The 22471-nt window shown below is 35.3% G+C and overlaps 1 protein-coding gene across 2 annotated transcripts in view; it reads right to left on the reverse strand.

The window, feature by feature from the left end:
- The window catches only part of GSTCD (glutathione S-transferase C-terminal domain containing), a 133900-nt gene that overhangs the window by 85344 nt on the left and 26085 nt on the right, over positions 1-22471 (reverse strand). The window lies entirely within an intron of this gene.

A 22471-nucleotide genomic window follows, 5' to 3' on the forward strand; every position in this document is an offset into this window, starting at 1 on the left:
GCACAGTAACACATCTTCTGGGTATATAACTTTTAAAATAATAGTTTAAACAATATGGAAGAAAGGGCATACGCATGAACATAGTCACTGCAGAGTAATTTACAATGGTAAAATATCAAACGTTCAACAAGAAGAAAACAGTTAAATAAATCATGGCACATCTATGCAATGAGAATGAGAGAAAGGTAGGTTTTCCAAAATCCTAAAACTCAATCTATGAATCTATAGGCATGAATGTGATTTACAACAGTGAATCGTTATGTATCATGAATAAAGTGAAATTAATCCAATAAGAATCAACAAATGAGTCTCAGTATCTGTGCCAATCATTTGTTTCTTTTGCCTCAGATCCAGTCCCTATCTCTCTTGGCTCTGATCTGTATGGTAAGGAATTATATTTCTGTTTCACCTGTTCTCTGGCTTCCAGCAATTTTAACCAATGGGTGGCATTTGCAGAAGACTCGATGGTAGGAGGAAGAGAGAAACTGGAGTATTTCTCTTCTCCCTTCTCTGCTTTTGATAGTGTCTCCCTAGCAGCAGATGATTCTCTGTGGCTTTAACTCACTCAGACAATCCTTCTCTCCATGGTTCCAGCTTTTGCCAGGTGATCCCAGCTCCTGGGTTCTAGTAACACAGCAGCTTCCTGTCTCCGGGATGAGTCACCACCCCCTTGTTTGGCTTCTCGAGCTTTTATCACCCATACAACTAACACCTTGTATTAAATTATCCTCGTATAAAATACTTAGAATGGTTTCTATTTTCTGAAAGGACCTTGACTAAAACAGTGAATCCAATTAATGTAAAAAGGATACAGATGGTTGATGACAATGAGTATATCAAGATTTTTTGTATCTCTGTTCATTTACACCTGATCCTTATGAGACTCTGGCTTGCTAGGGACCCAACGCCAACAATGTTCTATCTATGCACCAACAATGGATCTCTTATTTGAGTTGTTTCAAGATTTGGAAGAAACTAGGTTACCCTCTAAATGAAAGGTTACACTTTCTAGTGAATTTTCCTCTAGCTGCTGAGTACTTGGGAGTAGTCAATAACTGCATAGCCAAACTCTTTGTTAAAAATATAATATGTAATTACTGGCTAAGTAAGTTATTAGAATTGCACAGTCAGCAACATGCCACTTCTGAGAGAATACTGGTCATATAAGAGTTTTTACCTCTTGGTTTTTCAAATTGACGGTAGCAACCCATAAGTCAACTTAGTGGGTCAAAACAATTGAGTGGATCATGAGTATCGTTTAAAAAAAATGAATGGGAAAACAATATAAGGATGGAAAAGAACAGAAAGTATGACAGTGCATTGCTTATAAGAGGGTGGGATTTATGACATAAGCTCTTATTTCAGCTACACAGTGTATGTGTATATGCGATTGTGGGTGCGTGGGAATTGGTTTGTGATAGACAATCTGTGTCTCTACATAAGTCAAGTTTAAAAATTTTTGAAAGCTATCCCAATTGTATACCTCGTCCCTAAACCTAAAAGATATGAAGTGATTACAAAACACCTCACAATTTCAGTGGGCTAGGTTAAAGCAAAATGTGTTAAAATTACAATATGATTAGTAGAACCTGGCAGATCACCCATGTTATTGATGCTAAAAGTTGTACTGAATTGTGTCCTCTCACAATTCATATGCCAAAGGCTTAACCCCCAATGTGACTGTACTGGGAGGTAGGGCCTTTAAGTGGTATTTAAGGTTAAATAAGGTCATAAAGTGGGGCTCTAATCCGATAGGACTAGTGTTTGTAGCACTAGAAATGTGAATACAGAGGGGAGGCCATGTGACAACACAGTGAGGAGGCTGTCTACACACCAGGAAGGCAGGCCTCCCCAGAAACCAATCCTGCTGGCACCTTGAACTCGGACTTCTAATATCCAGAAATGTGAGAATATAAATGTTATTAAAGCCACCCAGTCTGTGGCATTTTGTTATGGCAGCTTAAGGAGACTAATAACACTAATTATAAACACATCTTTCTCTAACCCTGCTATAACCACTCATGAACGAACAAATTATTACAGTTTAAAATAAGAATTGTCAACTGGAGAGATGTGCTATAGTATAAATTAGCAGTTGTACAAGATTACGTTTAGCACATCTGAAATTGATATGCAACAGCAGTGGAAGAGTTTGAAAGATATTAAAAGTATGTTGTTTTATTTTTTGAAACATCAATAGCTTATTTTTCTATAAAACTTGCTTCATTTTTTGTTGCTAATAAACACATATATAAGTAAATACTTTATGTATAAATACAGTAAATACATTATTGGCTGGTTGATATTATATGTATAATTTAGAGGCACATTGTTAAACTAGATATGAGTTTCTGACCTAGTTTTGTTTTTATTATAACCCACCCCTTTTTAACATTTATCACTTCTAGAGAAAAAAGTTTTTTGAGTGATGAGATACTGAAGAATATGTGTATGAAAGAAAGCAGCCAAATCCAAAATAAAACTGCAAAAACGTGAAGTTTTTTTAAATTCTTTTTTTGGCCAATAATGATTCTAAGATGACTTTATCGGTGACCCATGGAAGTGACACAACTAGCTCTGAGGAAAAATCAAATTACTACTGAACAAATATTTTTGATTCAATATAAAAACCTTGGAATGGTTTGCAATGGGAGAAATATGATCAGAAAACTCAGAAGAGTACACGTTTGATTCTAAATTTTAATGTAATGTATAATTCTCTGGTACATCTCAGACACATCCTTCATATTTCTACTAATACTGAAATAACTGTTATGTTTATAATCGTGCCTTTGGTAAAGTATGACAAAATGCATGATATAGGAGAACACTGAAAATTGGTATGCAGTCTCTTTCTTGCAAACATGCGGCATAAGTACCTGGTTAAGATGGTCTGGCTCCAGAGGCCGTGCTTTATTTAAATCACAATCTGGCTTTAAATCCCCCTTTGCATTTTGCTAGTTGTGGGGTCTTTTGCAAATAACCTAATTTCTTTGTACCTAAACTTCTTTATCTGAAGATAATATAGCACTGAGCTGCTATGTGGATTATATGAGATAATATTAAGACAATGTCTTGCACAATTGAGTACTTTATAAATATTTTTAAAAAGACATATGCAAAGGCTGAGAAGAAAAATGTTCAACTCTTAAAATCTTGTTTTTGTTTGTTTCAGAAAGAGAGAGAGAGTGTGTGTGTATGCATGAATTGGGGAAGGGCAGAGGGAGGGGGGAGAGAGAGAGAAAGGGAGGGAGAGAATCTTAAGCATGCTCTGCACTCAGTGTGGAACAGATGTGGAGCTCCATCCCACAACCCTGGATCATGACCTGAACCGAAATCAAGAGTTGGATGCTCAATAAAATGAGCCACCCAGGTGCTCCAACACCTCTTAAATTCTTAAGTATAATCATTCCCGTTTTGCTTTTCCTTTTTTTTTTTCTGTTTTGCTTCATCCTTATAAGAATGTCTCTTATGGTGACTAACAATGAAGGAAGGGCTTCATATAAAACAAATTTTTAGGAGGAATCTTAATATCCTCTGTACTCTTAAATTTTGATCTGCTATGTGAAATTTCCAAGTTGAGGAACCTTCTACAATAAGAGAAGAAATCGTGACAGGTTTCATAAGGTATTAACAATTTGAAGTTCATCCATATGTTTGTCTTGTTCATTATGTAAATAAGGGAGTTGTCATTGTAGATATTCAGCAAACAGTTATTCTTAAAGTCACTTAACTTTAGCATATATATTTTTTTAATGAGAGACACTGTGTTTGGGATGAATTAAGTCTATTCTTAACTGAAAACAGCTAAATTAACTAATCAATCTTTCAAAATGTAAAATTTCTTTTTACTTAGAAACATTCAGGAAGGAGTGAAATGGAAGCACTCCTCAATAGATATTATACCCAAAAATAAAGATAGACAAACGCAAACAATTTTGTCTGAAATAAAGGCATGAGTCAGTTTAAAACTGAGAATCAATTTTTAAAAGCTATGTGGGTCTGTAAATAAAAAAAAGCACAAAGTTCATCAATAGAAACCAGTCACTGTAAATGGCAACCTGGAACTCTGAAATGTCAATTTCACACTGCACTAAGCATATCCTACCAAACATGACCAAACTGATGTTTGGAAAAATATCAACACCTGTTACTACATTCCTTGAAGTCATAGGTCAGTCATATTAGCCAGGTCAGGGACAAAACTGTATCCAGTTGGACTTACCTACTTGGGAATCATTTTCCATCTGTTTCAGTGTTTATTACTTTAAATCTGACATGCTAATTGCCCTAGAAAAATCAGCTAACTCCACAAATAAACTGTAGCTTGGTGTGGTATAAGTAAATGCTAAGAATATCCTTAAAAAGCAGGTAAGGGGAATCTAAGAGTTAGAACACGTTTATCTAGGATTTCAGGTTGACAGACAAAATGCATAACCTATTGCATATGAGATGCCACTCATGTGCCCCTTTCAGTCAGGTGCCCACCATAGTGCTGACAGTATCAATCTAAATCATTTATTAGGTGATAAAAATTATTCAGGGGAGGACTATTTTCCATATGAGAAGTTCCCTTGGGAAAACACCTGAAATCTGGCCTCAGGGACTAAAGGCAAAAACATTTCCAATCTGACAACAAAGCATAAGAACGTATTTCTGTCTTACTCAGAACCTCTGGGGAATTTTCTCTCTCAGGGAGAGTGGGGTTAGGGGCTACCCAGTACTACCCAGGTCCTCCCAGACATGAGTAAATGAGGTCTTTCAGTAATGTGCAAATAAAGAGCAATTCCAGAAATAGAATTTTCAAATTCAAGCAGATTTAATCGAGGGTGATAAAGCACAGACACAATAGGCGACTTAGATTTAAGGATTACAAAGAGGCTAATGAATCCTTGACAAAAGTAACAGGTAGAATTTTCTCCATGTGCTTTTGGTCAAGTTTCTTTGCATGGTATCTGCCCACATTGCTATACTTTGGAAGAAAATGACAAAATAAGCCAGCTAGCAGTAAACTGCACTAAAATACCAGGTTTTTATTATATTCTGAACAAAATGGTGGTCAAAGAGAGGTCCATAAAAAAGGCTGTAGCCTTTGATGAAAGCCAAAAACAGAGTTAAATAAAAGTCTGCAGAATCAAGAAGTCAAACACTGCTTTATATTCAATAAATACAGTAAATGTACGACAGCTTTTTCTCAAGGAAAGATGATCTATTCTGCTATCTTAATAGAGAAGCACTGACCAGTCTCTGATACTCACATTCTACACTGGCACTTAGGGTCAGAAAATCAATAGATTACATCAGTAACAATACCTCTATTCCCTCTAGGAAGTTCATTTTTAGGAAAAGAACATGTAAAAGTATAAAGGTTTATATATAAAATAGTTGTTATCTGTCCTTATGAAGAGGTAGGAAACAATGGAAAGTGTTTTTGAAATCAAAAGAAAATAATATCCTTAACCTGCCCCCCACCACACACACACACACACACACACACACACACACACACACACACCCCTCTACAAAACTTGGTCTTTATTACAGAAGAGAAAAAAGTATACATTATGACATTAAAAGTTCTCAATGAGCTGATCCCACTTTACCAATTAATCCATAGCTGGCATTACTTTATAAAACTAGTTTTCTAACATTCACTTGAAATTCCCTTTCCACACCTATTGTCTCTACTCTTGTTAATGCTATTTCCTCTCCCTAAAATCCTTTACATTCTTCTTTCTCTTAATCTAAAGTTTACTCTGTTTCAAGGCCAAATTCAAGACCTGCTTGACCTGCTTGAAATCTTTTCCAACCAAAAATCAATATCCTTCCTTTCTGGCCTTTTACAATTACCTGCTGCTTCAGTCTTTCCAATTCAGTAATCCCCTAACAACCACAGAAGTTATGTTCCTAAAATGTAATATAGTTGGCAAAACCTAGTGGTAAAATCAAAGTCTCATACAAAATAAGGGATTAAGGAAAAAAAATAATGCTTTTAAATCTGTTTTCCTTAAAAAGAAAGTTCGAGAAGGCATTTATTACAGAACAATATAGATTTATTGGAGTTATCTTTTCCTATGGGCTTCCAATAGGAAATCCTGCTGCTGAAGCAGATTCTCTAAGTTAAATATTAGGAGGCAGCCCGCCCTCACTGACTTAGAATTTATTGTATTTTTTTATCCCTGAATTCTCCCTTGTTTCTTTCTTCCTTTCTTTTCTTTTTTCTTCCTTTTCTTTCCTTTCCTTTTCCTTTCTTTCTTACTTTCTTTTACTTTTTTCCCCCAAATCTTAGCAAAATGCTTGCACCATTAACTGACTCAATTACTAGGTTGCATAACACAGTTTTCTGAACCAGTCTTCTTCATACTGTGAAGGCAGAGAACACACAGGTTTCCTACTTCAGCACTGTTTCACAGGCCCAGTGAGATGGCCTACCGAGGAAGATATGCAAAAACTATCATGCTCTGCTATTTGGGGACACAATTGTAAGACTGAGTTATCTCAAAACACTGGTTTTGATGAATTAGTATATTTCATTTCACTAACCACCCCATTAAAAAACAAGAGTCACAATCTAATAATGGAAAAAAAATCTCCTTTTTTGTTTGGAGTCCATATAAATGTTTGCAGACATTGTTGTTACTTTCAGTAACATTTTATTTATTGTTTTATATTTATTTATTTTGAGAGAGAGAAAGAGACAGAGAGAGAGAGAGAGAGAGAGAGAGAGAGAGAGAGAGAGAGAAGGAGAAACAATCTCAATCAGGCTCTGAGCCATCAGCATAGAGCGCGATGTGGGGCTTGAATTCATGAACTATGAGATCATGACCTGGGCCAAGATCAAGAGTAGGAAACTTAACCGACTGCACTACCCAGGCGGCCCTCTTTCAGTAATATTTAAAAAATCAGACCTTAGAATTTTAATTTATCATTTTCTTCCACTGAGGACACTCAGTGGTCAGATTTCAGTAATATATATATTTTCAACTCCAACTGCCTCGCATACTATATTTCCTCCCTACAATTCATTATTTCATTCAAGTATTCATGACATCTCTGTCTTCTTTGTGCTGGTCGCTCAGGGAGGCATAAGAGTTACAAACACAAATACCTGCTCCCAGCCTCACGGAGCTCAGCCTGGATGAGGGATATAGCAACTGGCAGGGGATTCTCCTTTATTACTGAGACTAAAAACAACTGCTGTGGTTTAACTGTCCAGGAGTAAGAGACAACTGGACCAAGAAGCCTCAACTCTGTCCCCTTAAACTTCACCTTTCAAGTGGGGTTCACTTGAACTTCCAGCACCACCTTCATGCTGCCTTCTAAGGACATGTTATTCTCTCAATAAACAAACAAAACTTAAACTTACTTGGGCTCCCATTAGTACAATGGAGACGGATGGCATTAAAAAAAAAAAAAAAAAAAAGACTTTGCTAAAGAGTTAAGGTAGAGCAAATAGAAAATTAAAAAAAAAAAAAACAAAAAATCTCAGCTTAAAAAATCTCAGATTTCTGATCTCACATCGCTAGGTGACTTCTAGAGCTTACAGGCTCCATGCTACTGTTTAGCCTGAGATTGTCACACTCTTTAAGAACCTACAGAAACTGCCCATTTCCACTACAGTTTCCTATATACAAAACGGAACTAAAACACAGAACCTGCGGCATTTCTTAGTTTTAAGAAAAACATATCACTAATTAAAATGATAAAGGCAACAATATCCTGAGAAAAATATCTTTAGCAAATAAACATAAGATTAACATATTTATTATATTAAGGAACTCATTCAGATTGACAAGAAGCAGGTATTAAGAGAAATAAATACAAATATCCAACCATGTTATGAGAAAATAGCAAATGAACAAGTCTGACAAATGAACAAGTTTTGTAACAAAATGAAACAAGTTGTCCCTATTAGCCTGTAAAAATTACAAAAAAAAAAAAAAGAAAAAAAAAAGGTGACAAACTAATGCCTGGGAAGGTGGGAGTGAAGCAGGGGCTCCTGAACATTGCTGATGGCAACATAAATTAGTTAAAGCCCTTTTAGAAAATAATTAACAATATGTATCATTAAGTAACAAAACTGTTCACACACTTTCATTCGGTCAACTTCTGAGAAAAAATTCAAAGAATAGGAAAAGCTATGCGCAGGATGTTTTTCATTGTTGTGCTATTTGTAGTGTGATAGTGGTGAGCAACTTTATACTCAATAGCAGATAATTAAGCAAAATACATTCAATACTAGGTGAAATATTATGGAATCATTAAAAATTACCAGCTCTATTAGCAGATGGTTGTATTATGCTTCAAAATTCTTAAATTAATTTTCTAAAAGCAAACACTATACCTATATGAAATAGCTGAATTCTTTACTATATTTGGACAACAAATGGCACGTGCTGTCACACTGCCTGGTAAAAAGGAAAGGATGAACAGAAATGTTTAAAGGTTCACTAAAAGTATTTATAAAGTTAGAATACTCTTTCACTAATTATAGTTGATTGTTTTCTAATAAAGAGAAAATGTTGCATTTATATTGAGATGGTCTTTTTTTTTTTTTTTTTGGTACTAGAACCTTTTATATGCAACAGGCATTCAAATCTAACAAGAGCCTCTCACTAGTAGAAAATCAAGGGAATGTATTTCTTTGTGGAGTAGGTTGGGTACATGCAATATTTGCAATAAAATATTATCATCACAGATGCAGCAGAAAAACTCAGCTGACATTGACCATTTCTACTCCTTGATACAGTGATATAAAAGACCTGAGGAGTAAGCTACATAAATATAACTATTTTGGTTTAAGAGTTTGTTCATAATTGCTAACCATTCAAGTTCTATGAGAAAGGAGGGGAGATCTAGAATGCAAGGAGACCATTTATGTCAGACGTGGCACAAAAATTGTTGTTCATGAGCAAGATCTTTGATTTCAGAGTGAGCATTGTGATCAAGTGTTTCCAGAATGCGAGCAGAGTTTGAAGATATGCTCCGTAATCTGCAACCCTTACTCCTGAAAGAACACAAGTGCATTCAACAAGTGGGAAATTAATTGGTATAATATGACCAGATGGTATTAATAGAATAGTGAAAAGAATAAGGTAAGAAAACAGCTGAACATGTTAACAGTAACCATATTTTAACAACGAAGGGTAGAATTCATCTTGGGAATGGAAATTCTTAATATATTAAGAGTTTTACTGCTTTTAATTTTAACCAAATAAGTTCCAAATTTTTTTTTAATTTTTTTTTCAACGTTTATTTATTTTTGGGACAGAGAAAGACAGAGCATAAACGGGGGATGGGCAGAGAGAGAGGGAGACACAGAATCGGAAACAGGCTCCCGGCTCTGAGCCATCAGCCCAGAGCCTGACGCGGGGCTCGAACTCACGGACCGCGAGATCGTGACCTGGCTGAAGTCGGACGCTCAACCGACTGCGCCACCCAGGCGCCCCAATAAGTTCCAAATTTTAAGCCACTTCAGCAAAGACTCCTATAGTCAGAGGGTTATTATAATTCCCCTTTTCACTGTACCCCACATCTGTAGGACTTAAAAATCACAAAAAAATAGCAATTTTCTATAACATGTTTGATCACTAAAAGTAATTTTCAGGAAGTTATAGTATGGACTGAAATAAGTTTTGTGAGATGAAATACTATTCCAAAACATTCCTAATGTGGGCAAACACCAATCCCCAGCTAATAAATTCCCAACATTATTAATTTTGGTAAGATAACAATACAAACTGGTGTAATTTCACACACAAGACCTGTACATATGCTGTAAGGGTAAGTATGGGATACTTATGAAGCATAGTGGATGCAGAGATGGAGTTCTAGTCTCAGCTGACTGACGACGTGTCACGATTGTATGTTACATGATGTATGTTGCTTAATACCCCCATGAGGCTCAAATGTGATCGCTAGTGTGTCTCTAGTGAATTTTTGCAATTTCTTTGCCTGATATCTTAGTTTGGCCCTCCAAATTCAACCGGTTCTCCGCCTTGGAGGTTGACTTGAGTGGGCTGTATCAACAGATTTCCTTGCCCATCGGCATTCAGATGGGTTTGGTCAATGAGAAGCCCCAGCAGATCAGACATATGGTAATGGGAAAGGAGAACAAGGGCAGGGTATTTTTCCTCTGGCTGTCACCACTACAGTCACCTGAGGCTGCCTCTTCTTTTGCCTGAAAGTTCCTGCCCCTCTCCAAGCAGCTTGCTGTATGGGACGTTCCTCTGCGTCCTCTCCAGGCCTACAGGTGGAAACAGCTCTACAGCTACTGACCCTGGGTTTCTTCCCTTTCTTTTCATGGTTCAGGATACCCTGTCCACAACTTTGTAATCAATCCCTCTACATATAAATTTCTTCCTAAATGATCCCAATATGAAAGTGCCATCTTTTCCTACTGGGAATCTGATTCATACAATCACTTTTTAAAAAGCGTGATCGTGGGTGTAAACCAGAATCTAATGTCTAATGAAAAGTAGCTGTGTAAATTTGAATATTACTTTTAATGAGCTTTAAGGTCACTTGAAAGAAACTTCTCAAAAGCACTTATTTTATAAATGAAGAAAATTATTTTAAAACATCTTTTTGGCTAGATCATAGTCCAAATAATCCAACAATTACCTAATTTTACAGTAAACCATCTAGACCTGATGAAAGCAGATAGGCATGACTGGAAAGCAAATCTCTAAGTCATTTTCTTTAATACTGCCTTTGGCAGCTTGGTTTTCTTTTCTTTCCTTGTTTTGTTGAAAAAAATTAAGTGTGAATATGTCCCCAAGGGAATGAGAGTATTTAGTCAATGAAGTTGTTTAAAATAAACAAGAGGGGGCGCCTGGGTGGCGCAGTCGGTTAAGCATCCGACTTCAGCCAGGTCACGATCTCGCGGTCTGTGAGTTCAAGCCCCGCGTCAGGCTCTGGGCTGATGGCTCAGAGCCTGGAGCCTGTTTCCGATTCTGTGTCTCCCTCTCTCTCTGCCCCTCCCCCGTTCATGCTCTGTCTCTCTCTGTCCCAAAAATAAATAAAAAACGTTGAAAAAATTAAAAAAAAAAATAAAATAAAATAAAATAAAATAAACAAGAGGACTTGGCTCTATCTAATCTTTCCCCATCAAAAAACCCCACAAATAGTTTTTCATGCCTAGTTTGCTAAATGTGCACACTATGTACAAAAATACCTTTATTTTCTTACTGCAAGAGACAAGTCAAAGTAAAACCTTCATATAAAGTAACTTTTTTTTTTTTAATTTTTTTTTTCAACGTTTATTTATTTTGGGGACAGAGAGAGACAGAGCATGAACGGGGGAAGGGCAGAGAGAGAGGGAGACACAGAATCAGAAACAGGCTCCAGGCTCTGAGCCATCAGCCCAGAGCCCGACGCGGGGCTCGAACTCACAGACCGCAAGATCGTGACCTGGCTGAAGTCGGATGCTTAACCGACTGCGCCACCCAGGCGCCCCTAAAGTAACTTATTTTTAAGATAAGGAGTTGTCCTGGGAATTGACTTTACCTAGTTTTGTAAAATATTTGCTATGTAATCATATGCAAAAATTCCTAGGTACAAAAGTTTGCACTTACAGCCAACTTTCTAATGTAATCACTGGTTTCAACATAAAAACTAATTTAGTAATTTTCCTCAAATAAGTACATAAAATTCACATCTAGAAACATTATGCTCTGGGTTACTAATACTGTACTCTTCTGCCATTTAAATAATGACAGCTTTCTGTTTATGACTACACTTTTGTCCTATGGTTAAGGATAATTTTTTTTTTTAATTCTTCTGATGATTCAATCTTTAGCAATTAAATTATTGCAGAGCCTGTGAGCTATTGTGATTGTAATAGCTATTAGGGACATCTCCTTGCTTCAAGTATCTCTCCAATGTGAATTAGGCCTAATTAAATAAAAATAATGAATGGGTTTCAGTGGTAAGAAGAGCTGGTTCAAAGTGCAGAAAAAAATAGTTCATTGTGTTGTTGAGCTGATTTTAATCATAAATGTCTGGGACCAGCACAGAGAATGCCAATTAAAGCTGAAATGAATAATACTAATTAGTTTCCATCAGCAGAAAAATAAAGATCCACATCATTAGTTTTCCCTCTGTCTTCTAAACGTGATTATAAACATTTAACCTTTTTAAAACATAATTCTTGAAAGTTAAGCAATATCAAGAATTTTTAACCTTAAAAACTAAGTTATTTAGTGTGAAATATTCAGACGAAATCTGGAAAGGCAATCCAGGAACTAAATTATATGAGGAAGTACTTTTTTGCCAATGTATGTAATAGTATTAATACAGTGCTGGTTTTGCATTAATTATAAACAGAAGTTGTCATTGCTTTCAGAGCAACGTTACATATAGTTTACATATGACTGCAAATAACTCTGCAAGTGTTCAGGGTTGCTTTTTCATTTGTCTTCATTAGAAATGATGTTCAACACTGAAACAAAATACTGCAGATGTTTGTTTTATGGGAAAGATTCTTCCCTACTTTCATTGCTTCTGGATGACACTAACAGTAAGTTTTGCTCCACTTAAAATGGGTGCTCACTGAAAATTTGTCCATTAATAATAAATGCAACATTCCTGGAAGTTTCATCCAAATATGCCTTGTTCTAAAATATCAAAGCCGGTCATTACAGTACCCATTATCAGTGACCATTGGAAAAACTCTTAAAGGAAAACCTGGAAGAAACTCTTAGGAAAAGTCTTATCTTGAAGTGGGTACAAATCTCTAGTCCTAAGAGAACTCAGGTTCTGCTGGAAACAGCAGGACTAGTACAATGCTCCACATCTGTTTATCAGAAAGGTCTTCCTGAATTACTGTGGTCCCGCTCCAACCATATTTCAACACAAACTGAAGAGATTAGAACACTTGCCTCGGACTAGTTTTCAGAAATAAGCATTTCATTACTCACATAAATCCTATCTCAACCTTTTGAAGCAACTCAATTTCTGAAACATAATCAGTTTTAACAATATTCCCTCAAATAGATAATCTATGGTTTCTTATTAGTGAATCTATAATATTCCAAAAACAAACCACAATAACTTTTAAAATTGCCTAGTGCCATTGTAAACGACTTTAGTGGAGGGGCGCCTGGGTGGCTCAGTCGGTTAAGCATCCAACTCTTGATTTCGGCTTAGGTCATGATCACACATTTCATGAGTTCGAGCCCTACATCGGGCTCCATGCTGACGGTGTGGAGCCTGCTTGGAAGTCTCTCTCTTCCTCTATCTCTGCCCCTTCCCCACTTTGCTCTCTCTGTTTCTCTCAAAATGAATAAACTTTAAAAAAAATAAAACATAAATAAATGACTTAGTGGACTTAGGAATGGACACAAATCTCAATTGTTCAATAAATTCTCAATTTGCTCATTTCTACACAAACAAAAAAGTTTCTAAGTAATTTTTACATTCTACATATGACCTAATCAAATTAAAATCAGATAATTTTGTTTAATCACAGAGATACTACATGTCAAATACTTTTATTTCAAAAAGCAATACTCTCAGAAGATCCTATATAATCTATCCTAGATGAACTGGCCATTAAAACCTTTCTTGGTAATCAATCATCATAGGCTCTGCTTGCAAAATACTAAAAAACATGGTATATACATAGGGTTCTTGAAGTCTAACCCTAGAGAATAGAACAAAGCATAACATAATACTGGGAAGAATTATAGCAAATCTAGTTCCAAGAGAAAAAAAGACTTTTAACTTTTTTTCTTTAATCACATGCCATGGTTAAGTACACTTAAAAAAAAAAAAAGCATTGTATTTTCCTAAAAACAGAAAAAGAAAAGAAGAGATAAAAAACCCAGCAAGCTCGATGCTATGTGGATTTAAGGTACCAAAGCTAAGAGCACATTTTATCACTGTTACCCTAGCTAAAGAATTGTTGCCTCAATGGTAGATAGTGGCCCGGTACTTATTATGGTTGAGGACTTTGAAGCAATAAAACTTGAATTTAATCTTGCGACTCTTTTTCAGGCCTTGTTTACAAAAAGTGGTTCCAGAGATTTTAGTTAGTAGCACAATGTTTTACAACTGTGTCATTTGCACATGTGACTGAGCTGATTTAAAGTTCAAAATAAACTTATTCACTCAACCATTTTGACAGTCAAAACAAAACTCAGTCCCATTTTTCAGTACTTTGAAATGCAAATGTATAATTGAAATTGGACACTGCTAAGCTTTCATTATGAAAGAACTTTCTCTACTTCTCATGAAGGTAACATCTGTAAACCTATAACGTATATGACACAAAGACATCCTCAAGGAACCTTGAAGTTTTCTGGTGGCAGGGCAGGAGCCCCAGTGCAAACTCAGCCAGGATTAATACTTGAGCTATTCCTAGACCATACTAATCACTATTTTGGAGCAATATTGAAATAAAGAAGCTCAAATTATGCTATGACAATTTGGCTTTCTCCAAAGCTCTGGGAGCTTGAGAATAGCAACCTGTGATACAGGACTGTCAAAGTTAAAGTCAATGTTTATGTGTGTATATTAGCATTGCATTGCACTCCTTTTTAAAGGAAATACACTAAGATGTCTTTGCAGTTTGAGCCTTTTATCAAACTATCATCTGTCTTATAAATGACCTCCAGAAGTTTTCTGAAAAATATTTTTGAAAAAGATGAGCTGAGAAATATTTCAATCATCTTTATTTCTTTATCTTTTCCAATATTTTTACTTAAATTACATTTTTAACTTTTTATTTTAAAATAACTGCAGATTCACAGGAAGTTGCAAAAATAGTATATAGAGTCCCATGAACATTTCACCCAACTTTCTCAGTGGTGACATCTTATATAATTATAGTATAATATTAAAACTAGGAAGGTGTTGGGGCATCTGGGTGGTTCAGTAAGTTGAGCGTCCGACTTCGGCTCAGGTCATGACCTCGCGGTTTGTGAGTTCCAGCCCGGCTTCAGGCTCTGTGCTGACAGCTTGGAGCCTGGAGCCTGCTTCAGATTCTGTGTCTCCCTCTCTCTCTGACCCTCCCCTGCTTGTGCTCTGTCTCTCAAAAATGAATAAATGTAAAAAAAAAAAAAATTAAAACTAGGAAGCTGTTCTGTTGCAATACTGTTAACTACAGACCTTGCTCAGCTTTTATATGCATTCATTTGTGAATGTATGATTAGTTTTATGCAATATGATCCAATATATAGATTGATGTAACTACCTTATCACAAGGGAACTCCCTTTACAAGCAGCACTGTGCTGTGCCAATCTCTCTTCCCTACCAACCATTAATCTGTTCTTCATCTCCCTGGTTTTATCATTTTGAGAATGTTTAATAAATTCAATCACATAGTATAGGTAACTTTTTGAGAGGGGCCTTTTTCATTAACTAATGAATTCTTGAGATTCATCCAAGTATCAATAGTCCAGTGCTTTCTAATGCAGAGTGATCTTCTATACATAGATGCATCAGAATTTGTTTAATCATTCACCCACTGAAGAACACTTGGATTGTTTGCAGTCTGGGGTTATTAAGGATAAAGTTGCTATGAATATTCATATGCAGGTTTTTGCATGAATATAAGGTTTCATTTCTTTGGGATAAATGCCCAACAGTATAACTGTTGAGTTTTGTGGTAACTATATGTGTAGTTTTGTAAAAACAAACAAACAAACAAACAAACAAACAAAAAAACGACAAATGATTCTCCAGAGGGGCTGTACCATTTTATATTCATAGCCGGCAATGCATGAATGATTCAGTTTCTCCACACCCTCCTTAACATTTGGTGCTGTTACTTTTTTTTTTTTTTTAGTCATTCTGAGAGGTGTATAATGATAGCTCATATGCATATATGCCAACTGCATAGATCCTCTTTGGTAAAATGTCTGTTCATCTCTTTTGCCCATTTTCTAATTTCCTAAAAAAAGAATTTTTTGTTTGTTTTTTACTGTCAAGTTTTGAGAGTTCTTTATGTATTCCGTATCTAAGTTCTGTGTCAGATTTATTTTTTCAGTTTGCAAATATTTTCTTCTAGTCTTCAGTTTGTTTTATTATGCTTTTAACAGAGTTTTTGGCAGAGCAAACATTTTTAATTTTAATGAAGTCCAATTTATCAAAAAAAAATTTTATGGATCATGCTTTTGGTGTCATGCGTAAGAGTTCTTTTTCTTTCTTTCTTTCTTTTTTTAGAGAGAGAGTGTGTGAGCATGGGAGAGGGGCTGAGGGGGAGAAAGAGAGAGAATCTTAAGCAGATTCCATGCTCAGCACAGTGCCTGATATGGGGCTTGATCCCACGGCCCTGGGAACATGACCTGAGCCAAAATCAAGAGTCAGACACTCAACCAACGGAGCTACCCAGGTACCCCAAGACTAACATTTTTATATAAGGAATGTCTAATGCTATTATAATTGGAAGAATTTGCCTAGTAAAATTTTACCCACCTCTCTCCCACTTCAATGACTTCTTTATTACTCTAGCTGACTTCTCTAACTTTATACTAGAAAAGGAGATGAATTTAACACATGGTCCGCTCTAAATCATTCATATACATACTATGTAACTTATACATATGTGATTTATCTCTTTCTATCTCAGTCTCTACACCTATATATTAGTGTTTGGCACTAATCAAAAGAGTACTACTAAGCAAATAACAAACCTGTTCTTTTCAACCTTGTTATATTTTAAACTACTTAATATAAATTCTTTCTATATTTATATATACTACCTTCTAGGGGCTTTTAGTTTCAGATTAAATCGCACTTTAAATAAAAGTTGTGTTACTTTTGGTAAAGCACCAAAATGCTTGTTGAGAACCTTACCCTTGAAAGAAGAGAAAATAGTTACAAATTTGTAGGCTTCTGAGGCAAATATGGTCAGGTTTTGGATTTCACAGCTAAGTATAACTTAGAAAAATGAAAAACATTTATGTTAGGAAAATTTTTTCCCAGAAAATAGAAAAAAAAAAAAAAAAAAAAAAAAAAAACCTTTGATCTCATTCTCTTGGTGTGCTTTTAGTATGTTAAATGCCAAGAAGTTCAAAATGTAATAGCTATTATTAATCTAAAGCTATTCAATATAAACAATAAATGTTGGGAGGAATATATTCTTACATTCTAAAAGTAAGAAAACAAATATGCTAATTTTATCTAGTGTAAATCTAAGATTAATATTTTGGGAAAAAATTCTTAAAAGAGACAGCTATTTCTACATAATAAGATACATCTACTTTCACTTAAATTTGTTAGTATAATTTTAGTATACCTGGCCTAAAGTAGAACTTTTCATAGCTACCAAATAGTTCAGAGGTTTGTACCAACTCCTATATTTGATGTAATGCATGCTAAAAACAGAAAATTAATTTTTTAGTTTGTAAAGAAAAAATTTAGACAGCTTTGACCTCGTTGTTCATCTTATTTTGGTGGCAAAAGTTGAAATCAAAGCAGCTAATGCATGTACTATTTCAGTTATCTATAGTAATTACTTCACAGTGTGGGCCCCAGAGCAGCAGAAGCAGCATTAGTTGGATACTTCTTAGAAATGCAAATTATACGGCCCCATCTGAGAACTGTATGAGAAACTCAGGGTTAGTTGCCAGCAGTCTGTTTTAATAAGCCTTCTAAATGATTTTGATGGATGCCCTAGTTTGAAAAGCAATGGCTTAGGACAATGAAGCTTCTATATACCTTGCCTAGAGGCCCTAAAACAAGCTTGTATGTTTTAGATTCCCCCAAGGAGAGCACTACTTATACTGTAGCATAAGGGTGAGACAATTCTTTGAAATGGTGAAGTTTTGGGGCGCCTGGGTGGCACAGTCGGTTAAGCGTCCGACTTCAGCCAGGTCACGATCTCGCGGTCTGTGAGTTCGAGCCCCGCGTCGGGCTCTGGGCTGATGGCTCAGAGCCTGGAGCCTGTTTCCGATTCTGTGTCTCCCTCTCTCTCTGCCCCTCGCCCGTTCATGCTCTGTCTCTCTCTGTCCCAAAAAATAAATAAACGTTGAAAAAAAAAAATGGTGAAGTTTAAGCATCCCTGACCATCTGACAAAACAACAAGTCATGCTATTTGCCATGTCCCCTGGGGTTGGTAAGAACCTGGTTAAGAATCACTGATAGGGGCAAAGGTTATTTAGTCCTTCCTTTCTCCACCTTGGATCCAACTCTCTCCAAAGACCAACCATGATGGGTTACAACTTATTTAATAAAAGAATTCCTGAGTCGATACTGATAATAGATACATAGATGATAGATAGATGGGAAAATGTTCTTACAGTTGGGTGGCAACTAATACATACAGAAGGATGATAAAGCTGAAAAAGCACCATTTTGTAACTGTCACAGGAAAAGCATCAAATGAATGTAAACTAGTGAATGAAATTTTAAAAACAAGACATTATATAGTCTCAAACATCTCCCCACAAACTACTTATTAATTCAATAGAGCAAAATGATAACATGACAGTAGAGATACCTGGAAGATACCACCTTAACCGAGTGATTAAAGTTACCATCGCTGGGCCCACACTGATGTAATGTGCTTTCTGTTATGATGCACTGAGAAGGCCACCACTTCACTCCTGTGGTGTTCCTGCCAAAATGCAGAACCTGAATCTAAGCATGAGGAAACTAGACAAATCAAATTTGAGAAATGTTCTACAAAAAAACTGGCCTGAACTCTTCAAAACAGTCCATGTTGAAAGATAAAGAAAGGCTAGGAAACTACTTCACATTAAAGGAACTAAACTGATGGGGTGCCTGGGTGCTTAAAGTGACATATCAATTACACATACTACAACCAACTGGACTTTGGATTAGATAATAGCATGTACTGAATTATATATCCTGTTTCGATAATTGTGCTATGGCTATGAGAAAAGGACTAAGAAAATGTCTTTGTTCTTAAAGCAGATAGTTAAGTTTTTAGAAGAAAAGTAGTGTAATCTACAACTGATTTCCAAACAGTCCGTAAAATAGAATAATAATAGCAGTAGTAGTTATAATAATAATGACAACGGTAATAATGATGGTATAAATTAAATCTCAGTTCTCTTTCCTTCAAACTAAATAATCTCAATTATTTTAGCCCTTTAAGAGACAATGAGACAAAAGGATTCAAAGTCGCCTGGTTTAAGCAGGAATTTGGGAAGTTAACAAAAACGGATCTGTAGTCTCAATTCAATTGAAATTAATAAAAAAATATTGAGTAGTCATCCTATATTCAAAGAGCTCACAGTCTATTAGAGAAGGAAAACATGCATATAAATAGAGTGTAAGAGAAGCATACTATATGTACCAAAAATGAAGCATAAGAAAGTACTAAGGAATGTTGACAGGGAGTGACTAATTCTGTCTAATATATTGTACTAAGTGCTTTATATATTCATTCATTAAATGTACCAACAATCTCATTAAGGTAAATACTATTTTATCCCCATTCTGCAGATGAGGCAATTGAAGCACAGAGAAGTTGAAAATCTGGCCATAGATTATCCAGTTAGTTAGAAGTACAGGTATGAAACTCAGACAGGCTGACTCCATAGCCCATGCAAAAGGCTTAATGGAGGAAGCAGCATTTGAGTTGATCTTTAAAAAATAAGTATAATTTCAATAGGATGCGAAGTGGGAGGAGGAATATTTAAGACTGAAGGAAAAACAAAAGTGAAGGCATGGAGACAATAGATACAAGTCATATAAGGGAAACTGAAAAGTTCAGGGAATGGTATGTAAGATGTGGGGAGAGAAATGGGTAAGAACAGAGGTTGGGAGATTAGACAGGCTTAAGAAACAAATTAGACTCCATCATGATTATTAGGCTATATAATTATTAATTATATAGGCTATATAATTATTAATATAGGCTATATAATTATTATATAGGCTATATAATTATTAATATAGCCTTTGTTAGTAAAGAGAATGATTCTTATAATATGTACCATAATCTTGATGTAATTCAGCAGATTCCACATAAGGAGTCGGCCTTTGTGACATCCAAATGTACCTAGTACTAATAAAATCTTATTACAATTCAATCTCTTCTAAAAATACCAGACCACAAATCATGAGAACACTTTCACAGTGACCTCCACACCCATATATATAATAATTTCATTTCACAATGATCCTATTACCATGCAATATGGAAATTGCCAGAACTGAAAACAGAAAATCTACAGTGCAACATTTCTGCCTTACTTTAACACAAACTATATAAAGCTTTTAAGAAACAGTGAATGAAATGTAAATAAATCATGTAGCTCTGCTGTTACAGCTCATTGTTTGTCATAATATTTATGAAAACTAGGTGATCCAATTAAAGGGATATAATGAGTAATATATTCCATGAACTCTGTTAGATATGCAGTTCCAACCAGTAAAACAACCAGACTTGAATGCTTAATGCTAGATCTCTGAGTTGGTAGCAGGTATAATTGATTGCTCAATTAATAACTGAAAATAATATTTTGGCTTCATAGTAAATTAATTATGGGTAAAGCAAAGCATGTGGCACTTAGAAATCTCTGTATTCATTTCTTAGTAAATATAAATATTCGTGAAAATCTGATTTTCATTTACTACAGTTTTAGCCTGTTCAAAGTCTATACTGTAACCAGAGTACATGAAACAATCCAAGGTCAATAAAAACAAACATTTAAAATTTTCAGAATTTCAGAAAATATTTAAAACTAAACCATTAACAAATTCATTAGTGACTATTTTTCATATATTTAACAAAGAATAAAAAATGAACTTAATTTCTATAAAACATCTTCGAGCCAGAGTTCTTAATGCCCAACAAAATCTTATTCTATCCTGGAAAAATCCTAACTTATGTCCCTGACTGACAGAATAGAATTGATTAGTGAGATATAGGCAATATTTAGGAAGCATCACAGAAGAAAAGAATATGAAAAAGGCAGACAAACAATTTCAAAGAGCATTTGGAAATCAAAAGTTCTATTTGGCTTAGTCTAAAACTAAAACATAAGTGGACAATTAAAGAAATAGAACAATGAGGTATAAAAAAATTCTCTCACCTAAAAACACCTAAAATGGTATGTAAAACTCAACAATCATCCTTTGCCTGTCTAAATGGATTCTGAGAATAAAGGGAAATACACAGGGCGTTAACAAGGAGGAAAGGAACTAAAAAGCAGTGTAATAATCTTGAACAGACATTACAGCTGCTGGGAGGGGTATTTGCTAATAGGGATTTCAGCTTTAATAGCAAGACAAAGAAGAGAGGGTGGTCCTGGATCCCTAACATTGTGGAAAGTGGGAACTAATATCACTACATGAAGGCAGAAACCTTGAAAAGCTACATTCCCTATGAAAAGGTGCATTAAAAAAAATCGTATTTAATAGCAAAGGGAGATGATAAAAGGTAACTTGTCTGTTTAAACCTCAGCTCCAAATGAAAAGGTTAAAGGAATCTCATGCTTAAAAACTAATGTTAACTGGCCTTAAGTTCTAGTATCATGAGTTGTCTGACATCAGCAAGAAATTCCAAAGAAATGTGGAAAAAATTTTTTTAAATGTTTATTTTTGAGAGAGACAGAGAGAGAGAGAGAGAGAGACAGACAGACAGACAGAACTCAAGCAGGGGAGGGGCAGGGAGAGAAGGAGACACAGAATCCGAAGCTGAGCTGTCAGCACAGAGTCTGACGTGGGGCTCAAACCTATGAGTGACCATGGGATCACTACCTGAGCTGAAGTCAGAAGCTTAACCAACTGAGCCACCCAGGCGCCCCCTTTGTGTGGAAATTTACTCTTAACCCAGGCCCCACAAGATTCCCACAGATTTAACTTCCCAAAATGAATTCACAATATAAGATTACAAAACTATTAGGGAAATAAAACACCAGGAGTGAAGTCAACAGAAAAAACAAACAAAATTAGATCTAAATGGACATCGAATATTAGAAATAACAAATACAGAATATAAAATAACTATGCTTAAAAATTATGAAAAGAGGAAATTAAAACACGAGCAAGAAAAAGTTTTTATAACAACCCAAATATAATTTCTAGCAATGAAAAATATAATTATTTAACTAAAACCCTAACTATAAAAATATTTTTTCCAACAATACTTTAAACAATTAGGGGAAAATGATTATGGACTGGTTATGAAAGGATCAAGGAATTCTTGATAATTTTTATTAGGTATGATAAGAACATGGTGATTATTTAAGATGTCAGTATTTCTTAGATGTATGTAGGGCATGTTACCTGGAATTTCCTTCAAAATACTTCAGCAAAGAAAGAGAAAGGAATAGATAAAGCAAATGTAGGAAATGTTAGAAATGTTGAATCTGAACAATGTATATATGTGAAATTTTTATAATATAAATAAAACAAAAACTTTACTCAGATGTGGAATTTAAGAAACAAAACAGACAAGGAAAGGGAAAAAAATAAGAGAGAGAGAGAGACAAAAGAAGAAACAAACTCTTGGGGTGCCTGAGTGGCTCAGTTGGTTAAGTGTTTGACTCT

The sequence above is a fragment of the Prionailurus viverrinus genome, chromosome B1 (assembly GCF_022837055.1).
Source record: "Prionailurus viverrinus isolate Anna chromosome B1, UM_Priviv_1.0, whole genome shotgun sequence".
NCBI classification, from domain to species: domain Eukaryota; kingdom Metazoa; phylum Chordata; class Mammalia; order Carnivora; family Felidae; genus Prionailurus; species Prionailurus viverrinus.